This window comes from Eubalaena glacialis, chromosome 20 (genome assembly GCF_028564815.1).
Source record: "Eubalaena glacialis isolate mEubGla1 chromosome 20, mEubGla1.1.hap2.+ XY, whole genome shotgun sequence".
Lineage (NCBI taxonomy): Eukaryota > Metazoa > Chordata > Mammalia > Artiodactyla > Balaenidae > Eubalaena > Eubalaena glacialis.
This window is the reverse complement of record NC_083735.1, coordinates 4,035,017-4,050,693: the sequence shown is the minus strand read 5'-3', so window position 1 is coordinate 4,050,693 and position 15,677 is coordinate 4,035,017. Positions and strand designations below refer to the sequence as shown.

The 15,677-nt window shown below is 36.6% G+C and overlaps 1 long non-coding RNA gene across 1 annotated transcript in view; it reads right to left on the bottom strand.

The window, feature by feature from the left end:
- Positions 1 to 2,348: 2,348 nt before the first annotated feature.
- The window catches only part of LOC133081410 (uncharacterized), a 31,481-nt gene continuing 18,152 nt past the window's right edge, over positions 2,349 to 15,677 (bottom strand). The window contains exons 4-5 of the long non-coding RNA XR_009698808.1: positions 8,568 to 8,675; positions 2,349 to 2,395 (exon numbers count right to left, since the gene is read on the bottom strand). This is a non-coding gene — a long non-coding RNA (uncharacterized LOC133081410). The remainder of the gene's footprint in view (positions 2,396 to 8,567; positions 8,676 to 15,677) is intronic.

The window sequence follows — 15,677 nt, the reverse complement described above, 5'->3', positions numbered from 1 at the left end:
TTTCTTTTTTTTTTTTCCCCATTCATTTTCCATTTTTTCTTCATTTATTCACTGACAAATTAACCAAATGGATAAATAACACCTAATAGATAGCCTGGATAATTTGAAAATACAAATCAAACTCTACACATAATACACATCAAACTCAACTTGTTACAAATTGATTGCATTATCTATTCTCTGAACCCCCTATGCATATAACAGCCCAATCCACATTTAAACTTCCTCTTCTTTTTTCTTAAAGAAAAATCCACTATTCTTCTCAGATTTACTATTACTTCCTCTAAGCTACTTGTTGAAATCAACAGATGTGCCTAGGGAAAAAATGGTCACAAATACCATGTCATACCTGTGGGTTAAGCTCCTCTGGACCTTGATATCACAATTCTTCACTTCCTGGTTAGCTCTTGAGTCCCTTCAAAAAAAATGTTTTATAATATTTTTCAACTCTTCTAAATGACATCAGCAGAAAGATGGGACCACATCACCTAATCTGCCATTCTGGGAAGAATAGCCAAATCCGGCCCTGGTTCACATACCTGGTGGTACTTCAAGGCTCCAGGAGCCCTGCGGGGAGTTCACGTCCAGCTCCTACAGTTTCTGCTGTGTCTCCAGTCTTTTCTGGAGCCAGGGTGCATTCCTCCAGTTACCAGCCCCAAAGCACATACAAGCCCCATCACTAACTGATGTGGCATCAGTTCACACTTAATGGCTTTGATTTCTCTCTTTGTTTCTGTTCCAAGACAGAATTTCCCATTCCTTTTGAAGCCTGACCATGTACGTGTGTCACTGTGTACTGAGAGGGGGACTGCACGTGTCAGCTCAGGCTGTCATCAGGACTGAGCTTTGAAATTTGATTTCCACAGTATAAAGTCTGCCTTTTACTGCTTCTACTATAGAAATGTATTCTGACATTAGACTTAAATTCTTTTGAAGTCCTGCCATAGATCATTTATTTCTCTTAATTTAAAGAAATTATTTTTTTCTTCATGTTCTGTTAAATTCTAATTGGAGCCTGTGGAATTTTCAACTCCACTTGATTTTCTCCGGAGGATCTTGGGGCTCTTATAGTAGAGGCTATGTCATCTCGCATAACATTAAAAATGACAAATACGTTGAAATTGTCTCCTGGACTCTGACACAGATAATTTCTAGGAATAGATTTTGCTTCTGAGGATTCATATAATACTTCTTTATCTGGTTCTGTCTTGTATTTACCAATAACACTATTATTTTATTTTTTCTTTAAATTTTTACCTTGACCAGCTAAGATTCCTCTCAAAGATTTGTTATCTCATAGCCTTGTCTACACAGTATACTTGGGGGGGTGGCCCAAATCCTTCCTCAGTTTGGTAAATTCTCAGTTGTATAAAGTACACAGCTTCTATCAAGTTCTCACCTACTTAGAGAACTACGTGTGCTGCTGTAACTCCAACTTAAGAGATGTAGTCTTTCCTTCATGGCCTAGTTTTCACATATTTTAAATATATAAATAGTTAAATATTAATTCCTGTATGAACTGTAATTATGGTAGCCACCTCCACTCCAACCTTCCCTCTTTTACTTGGAATCAGTTCTGCACTTCCCAGAATGCTATTAAGTCCTCACAATCCTTGCCATTTCCTTCTCTACCTCCACACTCTCATTTCCCATCCAGTCGATTTTTGATTTACGAGATGTCCAATATCTGAGGGAATGCAGAAAAGTGGAGAGTTTGGGGCAGTGCTCTAGTTATAACAAAGACCAGGGCTTTGGTTTCTGACTGATACCAACCATGGGTCTCTAAATCGAGGATTGGAAACTACTAAAGTAGGTACAAAGAGCCTTTAACCTGTTTTCAGGAAGTGTCTTTTGTAAGAAATAAAGCCTACATGAGCCATTGACTAAACAGTGTGTGTGTACTGAAGGAGGGCAGAATTTGCCACCCCAAAATATACCTCTTTGGCAAAAGGATTATTATAGGCTGATTACTTTTAAGAAGCAGCAGACCTAGGAAAAGCTCTGAAAACTGAGTAGAAGTTACCCTTTTGTAAGAGACATTTACATTTATATGGGAAATCTCCATTCGAAAGGGTGTCTCCCTCTTTGTTATGAGGAAGAGAAGGATGACCAAATCTCCAGAAACTCTTATCAATGGAGAAGACAATGCCCTAAATCTGCGTAATAACCTTACCCTTATGTACTGTGCTCTTCCTGACAGCCGCCCAGAGCTGGCTCCCCCATGCCCCAACTGGACACAGTATTTAAGGTGGTGGCTTGGGCCATTTTGGGGAGTCACTCACCTTCCTGGGTCTCTCCCATGTACACAGGAGGTATACATGTTATTAAACTTCTGTCTGTTCTTCTCCTGTTAATCTTTTATTACAATGGGGAGGGGCGGTGTCTCAGCCGAGCCCTAGAAGAGTAGAGGGAAAATTATTTTTCATAACCTATAGTGTAAATTACATTCATCTGTATTATAGTGTATAGCACTCTCTAAAAAATCTGACATTATATAGGTTTCCAGTGAAACTTTTTAATAGTTCATGAGTTTTTATCTTTTTTGACCATCTTTCAAATTATCTAAATGACAATGCTACATCAAGGACATCTGAACTTAATCCATTTCAAACCAGACCCTCCCAGTAAAAATACTAAGACCTGTGGAGTGCTCACTGCATGCTAATCACCAAAGTAAATGCTTTAGAAGCATTTTCTCATTACCTTTTCAAGAGTCTTTTTTGGGTAGGTGGTCTTCCTAACCTCTTTTTCCCTATAGGTAAGCTGAGAAATAGAGGAGCTAGAAAATTAGTAGTAAGTTAGGAAAAAGGAATGGTAAATTCAGCCTTTTGGCTTCAGAAACTAAACTCTTAACAAAGGTGCTAAAGTCCTTCAAAGAGGGTAGTATGAAGTTCTATGAATTTCTAGTGAAAATAATTAACAAATGTAGCAATTGAATTATAGAAGGTATTCTTAGGTGTCAAGACTATTACGAAATATTTGCTCAGCTGCAAATAACTGATATTTACTCACAAATACACATGGATGCTTATATTTTAATAGTAAATATATATTTCTCCCTTCTGGTTAACATTTACTCTAATTGCTGTTTTGAAAATATTGTTTTCTCTAATGTTATCTTTTCAATAACAAAGGGTTAAAATGGCAAGTGATTTAAGCTTTTGTGGTTTGTGGCCGTTGTGAAACATGTCTGGAAAATTCTTTGACGCTCCTCTCGTTGAAAGGTGAGGTCTATGTCAGCTCGCCTTGGATACGAACTCTGACTGTTTGACCAACAGAATACAGTGGAAATTACACTTTACGGTGTACAGGATCGACCCTTAATAAACTGGCAGATTCCAGTGAAGTCATTTGTGAGCCGTTCATTCTTGAGTCCTAGGCACCATTCCTAAGGGAGCTCAAACGGGTCGTGCAGATGCCCGTGTGGAGGGTGGAGGGACTCCAGGGACGTTGCCCCCCTGCCTCCCAGAGCTGCCACCTGCCAGTCATCATCAACCTGTCCGTCATGTGAACTAGCTCTCTTAAGAGTGGAGTTTCCAGTTCAGAGTTGAGCCAACCTAGCCGGTGCCACTTGGGGAAGAGGTAGCTGTCCCCACCAAGCTCTGCCCAAATTGCAGATTTTGTACAGAATGAATGATGGTTGTAGGGGGAAGTAACAAATTTGGGGGCAATCTATAATAAAGCAATAGCTATCTGACCTGAAGGCTCTGAGACGCATCTATTTTCAATGTACTCACAAGTAGACAATCTCTGCTCCCGAGATGTGGAACTTGCATTTAGATGTCTTCTTATCTGGAACAGTTTTAAGTTATGAGGAAATAATGATAACGTTTAAGTGGCACTATGGAATACTTTACTATGTACTTTCAGGTACCAGACGGAAGAGTAAAGGCTAAATGGCCCTCAGTTTTCGGATCATCCCTGCAAATCACTCGCATCTCACGCTGGAACCCAGATTTTCAGGGTCAGCTTTCTGACATCATAGGAGCTGAAGCTGGGTCCATCTCCAGAGCCGTATAAAACCAACGCAGATGTTTCCTCATCGGAGGCTCTTTTGTTGATGAGGCATTTTCTCACATATATGGTCAGCATTTTCCTTTCTGTGGGGCTCGTTCTCATTAGCATTTAAATACGTTCCAGTCAATCACAGTCAACAGAAGCCTTCCATCAACTTTCTCTCCCATCGCCTCAAGCCTCATTTCTATCTCTATCCCATAGCGCCTTCCCTTTCTGTCATAACACCCTGTTCACTCTTCTTCCCCTTGTAATCTGACTTCCACTTCCACCCCAAGCCCTACAACTGCTTCGACCTAGGTTACAGAGTAAATAGAAATACTTCTTTCTGAAGCAAATGGATACTTTGATTCTTAGTTTACCTGACTTTTCTATGGTATGCGGTGCTTCTTCTCAAGCTCCCCCCCACCCTCCCTTCTAGAACTGAGCGCATCTGAATTAGTCTGCTTGGGCTATCATAATAGAGCATCACGGGCTTGGTGGAGTAAACAACAGACATTTCTTTTCTCTCAGTTCTGGAAGCAGGAAGGTGGAGACTGAGGTGCCAGGAGCTCGGTTTCTGAGGGCGTCTCTCTAGCTCGCACATGGCTGCCTTCGCACCCAGTCCTAACACGGCCCTTCCCCGGGGCCGGCACAGACAGCGCTGGGTGCCTTGTCTCCTTATAAGGACATCAGTCCCACAGGATTAGGGTTCCACCCTTAGGACTTCATTTAACCTTAATGACCTCCCCGAAGGCCCTGTCTCTATACACAGTCACACTGCGGGTAAGGGTTTCAACACAGGAATTTGGTGGGAACACAATTCAGTCCATAACACCACCTCTCAGTTTACCTGAGGTCAAATTACTTAATCTCTTCTAACCATTCTGACACTTCAGTGTATTTATTGTTAGTGCACTCTCTGAATACCCTTTCCTTCTTATGACATAAATTACTACTTAAATTTCACACACCCTCGAATCTCCAGCCCAGCTCTCTCCCCGGAGTGTCAGATTCACTCAGCTGCATATTAGACAATCTAACTCTATGCCCCACAAATATCTTACATCAAATAATCCGAAGTATTTCACATCTCATACACACGAACGAAGTTATCAGCAAGTTATCCAAGCCAGGACTCTGGGTTTCGTCTTTTTATCCTCAACAAACTCACACACTTCACAAAATTCAACAATTCCCTTTGTTTTACTTTCAGACTCTGTTTCAAATGTCTCTGGATCATGAACTCTCTTGTCTCTGTGCTTTTTCCAATATACTTATTTCACCAAGAACATTCTGGCCTCATGACCTGGGTAATCCCGCTCCATTCTTCACATCTCACCTACAGTGCAACCGTCTCTGGAAACAAGGCCCTGAATCTCTAGACTGAACCTAGTGATGTTAACCAGTTTCATCACTTATTCTTCCTAGTATAGTCTGTGGCAGCCACTCTTCAAAAAGAGGATGCACCCCTACCCAAAATTTGGTTTAGATAGTAAGACTGATAATCATACATACATAAAAGACTGTGAAAAATGTTATCATTTATATAATGAGACTTTCTGGAGAGTGCAGGGCAACCTCCCTAAAAAAGTCCTAAGATGGAAAAAGCAAGGAAAGGGGTTTAACTGTGGTTAGCAGGCGGGGCTGGGATGAAGGCCGTCGCACACAGAGTAAGGTCTGAGCGCGCTGAATCTCTCGCTGGCACCGAAGGAGTCACCGTCCGGGTCTCTCATCAGCTGGACAAGGTGTGAGGCAGAGGAGTGATGCTGAAAAGCTGTCAGCGGTGAGACATCAAAAAATAACCTCAGACTCCTTACTATGTGGCGTTAGGAGCTCAGCTGAGCAGGGAAAGCAGGAGCCAGGCTGTCAGGCATCAGAGTTGCCCATTAAAGCAACGAGCCAACAATGAAGGAGTCAAGCCTTTAGTTGCTGCAGCGGGAGAAGCAGGGGGCTAACACGGAACCCGGTCCCCCTGTCATATTTTCCTCATGGGAAGGCTTACTCTTGGAGGGTCAGGCAGGTGTACAGATGTCGGGGTCATCTCACTGCTGAGGGAGCCCTGACCCAAAGGCTCCGCAGCTGAACAAGCCTGGGGTGGAGGAGAGCATGAGGGGGAAGGGCTAGCAGTGGAGAGGTGGAGGGTACAGAGTCAGAGTGGGGAAAAGTGTCTGTGAGGACTTCTCCTCCTTCCCATGAGGGGCTGTCAGCACGCCTAAAGAAGAAGACCTCTGCCCCAGGCCTCAGACGAATGACCAGGAATGAAGGCATCAGGGCTAGGAATGTAAATACCTGAGAGAGTGTCACCACCAGGAGGGCCCGGGTCCTTGATGGCAACTCCCTTCAGAGACTGCGTTGCAAAGGCTGTGCAGGGCGTCTGGTGTGCGAAGAGCACCGTGACCCCCGAGGCCTGTCAGATAAAGCCTCTGTAATGGCCAATGGTCAGCAGGAAAAATTACGTAAAGGGGTTGAGCTGGGAGCCAGCCTCTTAACATGGTCTTTAACATATGGAATTATGGTCATATGCAAGGCCAAGGGGAAGAAGACACACCTGATCAGATTATACTTTCACTGAGCATATTTTAATGTGCATGAGTTATCTTATTTTTGAAATATTCTGGCATTATTCATTTTAGCTGAGTCTCTCTTCCTGATATTATAGATCAACATGCTACTTCCATTGCAAAAATTTAGCCACTTTTTAATAATCTATACTTATAAATATGTTTTGAAAGCAGATGGAAATTTTTTAACACACTGGCAAAAAACACATTTTTAGCACAACAATCATTAATGAGGAATAGTCATCAAGAGCTTTCCTTTAAGAAAGGAGTACAGAGGAGTTTTTAGAACACAGGCTTTCAAATTGTATAGACTTGAGAAAATTCTATAGACTCAGTTTTACCATCCGTAAATACATTTCCTAAAATTGCTATGAAGATGAAATAAGGCAAAACATACAAATAACATACTCTTTGGCATATATATGGCCCAATAAATGATTAACAGATGGGTCAGTTAGAATGTGTACTATCCATTCGTGGTTCTTAAGTGATTTAACACTATGTGTACAGATACAGACTTGACAAGATGAGTGATGGGTAAAAGGGGATGTGAGACCTCCTTGAAGTTCAGTTTTTCTGTTAAAAAAATGAAGACGTCCCTTTCTCTTGACTGATTTTTGGGCTTATTTTCATGCCTTCTAGTTGTCTAAAAAGCTCAAAATTATTACAAGAAGCCTGGTGAATTTTGGGGGGGTCTAAGAAGAAGTCTTTCTATGCATTGCTCTGTCAAGAAGGGGCTCAAATTTAGAATATATATTTTTGGTAAAATATAGTTCTCCCAAATCATTCGTATTCTTGGCATTATTTCTGTACCTATCATCTAATCTGTCCTGCTCACATTGTTTCCCCATGAGATGTGGACATGAGTCTTGAAGACATATAAACAGGGTCATTAACGCAATATGGATGATCTTCTTCAACTTTTACACTTATGTTAATATGGACTTATTAAAATGGTGAGCATGGTATTTATACTGAATTAAATTCATGTCAGATACTTTATCAATTCTTACTTGTTATCAGGAACTAATGATTTAAAAATTAATAAGATATATCCTCTGCCCTTGAAAAACTGATAATTAGCTCAGAGTATAGGTACATATTTAACCTACCATAATCAATGGAATAAGGACTAGAACAAATACAACAGTAGTATGTCTTGAAAACAAAGTAAAAGGGGTTATTAAAGTGCCTTCAAGTATTAGGGAACGCTCTATTTATGAGGTCACAACTGACTTGTCTTGAAGAACAGATAAACATGTCCAGGAAGAGAAAATTAGAGAATGCCATGTAAAGCAGAAGCAAGAGTATGGGAAAAGACATAGAAGTAAGTCAGAAAGAGAAAAACAAATACCGTATGCTAACACATATATATGGAATCTAAGGGAAAAAAAAAAAAAAAAAAAAAGGTCATGAAGAACCTAGTGGCAAGACGGGAATAAAGACACAGACCTACTAGAGAATGGACTTGAGGATATGGGGAGGGGGAGGGGTAAAATGTGACAGGGTGAGAGAGTGGCATGGACATATATACACTACCAAATGTAAAATAGATAGCTAGTGGGAAGCAGCCGCATAGCACAGGGAGATCAGCTCGGTGCTTTGTGACCACCTAGAGGGGTGGAATAGGGAGGGTGGGAGGGAGGGAGACGCAAGAGGGAAGAGGTATGGGAACATATGTATATGTATAACTGATTCACTTTGTTATAAAGCAGAAACTAACACACCATTGTAAAGCAATTATACTCCAATAAAGATGTTAAAAAAGAAAAAAAAAAGACATAGAGTTCTCAAAACTGCAAAATGAAGCTGAAATCAGGCCAGCTATATGCATCCCTTCAATAAAATGTCCTTCCAAGTTTCAAAAATATCTTCCAGGTATGAAACTTCAAGAACACCCATTTGACAGACGTATAGATAGGAATTATTATACACTGAATGAAAACTGGCTTTAATCATAAAGCCCACAGCACCTAATAAAGTAATAATTATGATGATGAGGTCACTTACCATTTGCTGAGCTCATACAGTCTGTTAGTGGCATATCTGTCTGGGAACTGAAGTATCCCTTAATCTAAGAGCATGGTCTGTCAACTGCATGTTGGAGCTTCTTCTTAGCTGTTCACAAGGAAAAATAATGAAAATAAAAACTATTTATTCATAAAAATCACACCGGTTTCTTTCCCATTTGAAAAAATATGGATAGGAAATTTTAATAAATTTAAAAAATTTTTTTCTGGTAACATATTTGTATCCAGCCAGGCATTGAGTATAAGTGTATTCCTTGAAAAAATCTCCTACAATAAGGTTTACACATATTTTTGTGTTATGTTAATATACATTCTGTTAGGAGAAACCATCCATGAAATCACAAAGGATTGTACATTTTCTATATAAGTGTGCGGTATGGCTGCTCTCTGAAGAAATGAACTCTCACATGTCTAAGATACAGCACGTACCATGACAGCTAAATCAGAAATTGCAGTGAAATGCTAAACTGTGTTTAAGTCTTCCTTTTTTCTTACACGTTTCATTCCAACTACTCCCGAATGTACTATTTCAACTTAAGTTGATTCTGTCACAAACTCATATTGTTTACATTTTATGGCAGTTGGCATCTCGGTTCTCTGGACTGAATAGTCAGAACTTTATAAATGTGCTGTGATTGTACCATGGGTCAGACCAGCCATGCTGGGCAGTGATGGGACACCAGCTAGATGCTATGCCAACTTGGAGCCACGCTGAAGTTGACAACTGATTTAGCACAGTCAGCTGTTTCAACTGAGATCGACAGTTTGTGTTCTCTAACTTCAAGAGACGGTTATTTTGAAAGATGTATTTCTTTTGTTGGGCTAAAAAAGAATACTTTGTCTTAATTATACTTGACATTTCAAAGCTCATACCAAGAGCTTTCTCTGGGGACAGAAACAAACCACTTGTCTCCTCTAGAATAGGAGAGTGAAATGAATAAACACAACCCTTGTTCTTCTCATTCGAGAGTGCAATTTCTCTGGTATTTGTTTTTTGTTTCATTTATTTTTTTCTTTTGAAGAGCACTGGATGGGCTGTAGCTTAATATTCTCTAGGACAAAGTATTGATGCGAGAAATATTTTGGAAAATTAAGAATAAAATTGCTAGTGTACAAAGCAATATATTGTGTGCCCTTGGTTGTTCTGTGTGTTCATTCAGAGCCGTTAATTTTCTCTGAAGGGGTAAAATAAAATGGGTACTAATATACCAAGAATCAGACATTTTTAAGCTTGTGTTTCTTTAAATCACTGCAAATTAACAGACTACAATTTTCTTCCATTTTAATTTGTCATTTCCTTTGAAAGTATACAATTTTTGTGGTTTATATACATCTTGAAATGTTTCATGATCTGTGTTTTATCTCTTATGATATGATCTATGTAAATCTTCATTATATAAAAGTATTCAAATCACTTTTTCCATGAAGGTGCATAGGAGATAATGTAGTCTAGCAAAACTGAAGTAATTTAATAAAAATGAAAGTAATTTTATAAAATATATGATGCATTTTCTGAGAGAATAAAATTAATTTAGTCTTATTTGTACTTCTAGAAAGTAGGAAGTTGAAGTAATCAATGGCATTAAATAGCAAAAAATATGAATAATAGATATCTGCAATTTTTTTCCAAATTATATGGCATAAATACAGTATCCATTAAACACAAGACTAAATTTTAGTATATAAGTGTGAAATTATGTAAAATTCTTTGAAATATATGGATAGAAGCAGATTTTTCCTTTAGATATAATTGTGAGATATCAGAAATATTCAAAGAATTTCTTTATTTTACCAATAACAATACACAGACATCAACTACTTTTGTATGAGTCAGTAGAATATATATGAGAAGTTTTAAGGAGGGAAGTTCAAGTAGGCACTTAGAACCAGAAAGAGGTGTCTAAGCATACTATTCACATGAATTGAAATATTTGCTTCAAATAACATTGAAAGAAACTGAAGAACATATTATGAGGTTATTTTGTATATGTACTTTATTTTAAAATTTATTTTATATGTCCTCTCTATAATCTCATACATCTCAAATTTTTCTCAACAGCATCACATATCCTTTTGTAGAAACTGTGCCTGTTTCTATTTTTCTGGATTTAATTCACAGATTATGTTAGTATTATTAATATGTTATCCCAAAGGCAAGGACATTATTTCAAGGGGAAATTCAGAAACATGGTGAGATAACAAATCCTAACTGGTTAACCTAGTTATTTAATTACTAATATTAACTTAATCAATTGTGGCATATTGCTATGTCTTCGTACTTGAGATTTTGCTTGTGCTGGACAAGCAAAAAGACAACAGTCCTTGCCCTTGATGAATAATCACATATTTTATGATGATATCTACATTTTAGATAATAGGCTTCTTAATAGTTTTATAATAAATGACAAATGTAATCTCCATTATATTGTTGTAAATATTTATATTTAAAATAAAATTGTACATTTCTCTTTGAAATGACCCACTGGAATTTAAATACCAAAGCAATTTGATAACTCACATTTATCTATGAAGAAAAAAATACATAAGTAAACCCATCTTTAACAGTCAAATTTTTGACTATGTCACCTTTTCCTCTTAAGTCATATTTTCATTACACATTTCTCATAGACTATTACCCTTATATATTATAAATTTTAAACTGGAAAGTCTTCTATTAATCATCATGTAATAATTTTTATCTATAAAATCACATATGTGTATTGAACTCTATGTTTAATTCTTTAGGCCATAAGCCTGTATGTTTTAAAAGATTTTTTCAGGACTGAGTTAAGACTTCAATTATTTTAGCACATACCTGGTCAGAACAATAAAAATGTATTGCAAATTTTTAAAAAAGGCATAAAATGAAAGTTATATTGAAAATGTCTCTTAATATACAAACAGCTCATGCAGCTCAAAAGCAAAAAAAAAACACAATCAAAAAATGGGCAGAAGACCTAAATAGACATTTCTCCAAAGAAGACATACAGATGGCCAACAAACACATGAAAAGATGCTCAACATCATTAATTATTAGAGAAATGCAAATCAAAACTACAATGAGGTATCACCTCACGTCGGTTAGAATGGGCATCATCAGAAAATCTACAAACAACAAATGCTGGAGAGTGTGGAGAAAAGGGAACCCTCCTGCACTGTTGATGGGAATGTAAATTGATACAGCCACTATGGAGAACAGTATGGAGGTTCCTTAAAAAAACAAAAATAGAACTACCATACGACCCAGCAATCCCACTCCTGGGCATATACCCAGAGAAAACCATAATTCAAAAAGACACATGCACCCCAATGTTCATTGCAGCACTATATACAATAGCCAGGTCATGGAAGCAACCTAAATGCCCATCGACAGACGAATGGATAAAGAAGATGTGGTACATATATACAATGGAACATTACTCAGCTGTAAAAAGGAACAAAATTGGGTCATTTGTAGAGACATGGATGGACCTAGAGACTGTCATACATAGTAAAGTAATTCAGAAAGAGAAAAAACAAATATCGTATATTAACTCATATATGTGGAATCTAGAAAAATGGTATAGATGATCTTATCTGCAAAGCAGAAACAGACACACGGACGTAGAGAACAAACGTATGGACACCAAGGGGGGAAGGAGGGGGCGGAATGAACTGGGAGACTGGGATTGACATATATACACTATTGATACTATGTATAAAATAGATAACTAATGAGAACCTACTGTATAGCTCAGGGAACTCTACTCAGTGCTCTGTGGTGACCTAAATGGGAAGGAAATCTAAAAAAAAGGGGATATATGTATACGTATAGCTGATTCATTTTGCTGTACAGTAGAAACTAACACAACATTTTAAAGCAACTATACTCCAATAAAAATAAATTTTAAAAAAGGCTCTTAATATTATATCTACCTACATGTAATGTTTTATTAAATAGTTCATATATTTATGAATGAGTATTACTTGGTGCAAGAATTAGAGTTCAGCATCAATTTTATTCTATAGTATATTTTTAGAAATGAAACCAATGAGAAAACAGTGTATCTGAAAGTAAGTCAATGGAAATGGAAGGTGTTTTGTACAGCAACGTTACCTGACTTTTAAAGTGTTTCTAAGTTATGAGATAAAATTCACAAGTGTTGTCTATGAAAAAGTAGAATTATCTTGATGATATATTATGTATCTAGATGATCAAATCTTTCTACAAATTTGTTAAAAGCAACAAATTAGAATTCAAATAATTTGTAAAATTATTCACCTGTTAGTCATGTAATCATTCTCTTTCTAAACCAAATTTCTACTCAATTTGGGTATTGAAAAGCATATGCAAATTTGTTTTACCCAGACCTTCTCAATGACTTAATTTTACTTGCTATTCTTTTACTCAAAGATATTTAAAAATGGAGATTCAATCAGATGAGATGGGATAGAATATTTGCAAGTTATACATCTGACAAACAGATTGTATCCAGAATATTTAAAGAGTTCTCGGAATGAAACAGCAAGAAAACAACCAATCAAACAAGGAACTGTGCAAAAGACTTGAACAGACATCTGTGTCATCTATGAAGATAAAGAAGAACATGAAAGAGATGCTCATTATCATTAGCCATTAGGGATATAAGACTTATAGAGTTATGATGAGATTTTACACTCACCTTTCAGAACTGCTGTAATAACATCGACAATACTAAGTGCTAGTGAGGATAAGGGACAACTGAATCTTTCATACATTGTTGTTGGGAATGTAAATGGTACAGCAACTTTGCAAAATAGTTTGACAGTTTTGTAAAAACCGTATACTTCCAATACGAATCAACAATTAGACTTCTAAAGAAGTGAAAACATGTGTTTACACAGAAACCTATACACAAACGCTCATAGAAGTTTTAACTTTATAATCCAACAAATGAAAACAACTTAGACGTCCTTCAGTGAGTGAAAGGATAAATAATCTGTGGGTCATTTACACCATGAAGGATACACAACATTAAAAAGGAACACACTATTGATACACTCAACTTATATGTATCTCAATAGCATTATATTGAGTGAAAAAGGCTAATCTCAAAAGGTTACATATTTATGATTCCATTTATGTAACATTCTCAGAATGACAAAAATTACAGTGCTTAAGAACAGATCAGTGGGAGTCAGGGTTTAGAGTTGGGGGTGGGTGAGCCTGTAAAGGGGTATCATGAAGAAGTTTCTTTGGGGAGTGAGAATAATACTGTATCCTGATTGTGATGGTGGTTACACATAACTATGCATGTGATAAAATTTTATAGAAGTATACACCAAAAATGAGTAGCGCATGCAAAAAATGATAAATCTAAATAAGGTCTATAACTGAGTTAATAGTATAGTACCAATGTCAGTTTCCTCTTTTTTGGTAATGTACTATGGTTATTCAAAATGTTATCATTGGGTGAAAGTCATACGGGTATCCTCTTCATTATGTTTGCTGATTCCTATGAGTCTAAGCATATTTCAAAATAAAAAGTTAAGAATATATTTAAAATATTAAGCATAACTCTTTCATATTCTACGAATAACTCTAGTATCTAAAGTCTTTGCTGATATGATTTTGCTGACAGTTGTTCTTGTTTTCTCTTGCTCATGGTTTAGTTGCCTTGTTGAGAATTTTGACTGCCCACATATCAAATAAAATTCAAAGAATATTTTGAGGCCTCTTTTGAAGATGATTCTCTACCTTACCTGAAGTTTTTATAATACTTAGGTAGTGCTGTTTAGAATGAAAATCTTTGTTAGGGCAAGCTTATGATTGCAAATTTTTAGAGATGACTTTTTTTTCCCACCTTGTTCCAAAACTGGAGACAGTCTATTTTCCTTATTTTCACTTGGGTTTATTTCCACTTCATTCTTACTGAAAATAATGCTATTTTAGTGCCAGATATCTGGCGAAGACATACTATTAAATTAGTGACCATGAATAATTCCTAGGCTTTATCTCCTCTCCTTTATGAGGCTGTGAATATTAAAGCTCCAATGTTCAGTCTTTGTTCTGAGGGTAGCATTGGTGTCAGCGTTTTACTAAATCTCTGTAGTCATGCTTCTGCTAAATTGACTATAGCTTGCTTGATACTTCAAATATAATTTTAAAAGATACTTATTTAACCATGTAAAATATTTTTAGTTGTGTCCTTTATAGCATCTTTCAGGATACCTTATTTGCCATTTCACTAGATACGGAGTTTGCTACTAGATTTTTAAAATAGTTTTGAGTTATCAATTTTTTTTCATACTTTGTTTGTAAGAAAATGACATTGGCATGAAGCAACAGGAGTAATTTAAATCTGTAGGTAATAAAAGAAAAAGCAAAAAATAAAATGCAATTTTATTAACCTGAAAAATAAATCAGTTTATCCAATATAATTGGATGACAGATATTTAATGGTTGTATTTTCTTACCTTTCATATTCGGCAACTCAGATCTTTTCTATAGCATTCAATGAGTCACTCTTATGAACAAAGACTAATAGGTGTGGTTTAAAAAAATCTATAAATAAATACGTGGGGAAAAAAGCTGGGAAACACCTTTACTTTGCATGTATCTAATACGGGAAAATTTGGTTGAATTCAAATAATAGGTATTGTATGTAAATATGTGTCTGAAGTCAGGAATGTACATTTGAATTCCACCCTCTTGGGAGTGTTAAGTAATAAGAGATATCAGATTCAGTTGGTGTGAAATGAATAAAATGTAAAGTGGCATCTCTGGCTTTGAAAAGTTCTTGCTTGAAGACAATCTGAAGGTATTTGTCAATATGATAGATTCAAGCTATTATTTTATAAATACAAATAAAAACAGAGGCCAATTTAAGATCCTCTTCTTTGGCAAAAATGCTTAGCCCATTGAGTCATGATAGCAAGTATTTCAGATTTTTATCTTTCTAAGATAATTTGCATCTCTCTGAATCTTAGTAGACATTTAATTAACATTATTATTGTCTATAAAAATCATACACACAATAAATTCCAATTCTCTGTACATGTACATGTACGTTCACACACTCATATGTTATCAAATGGAAATTTTACAGTTCAGATACCATCAGTAGTCTCA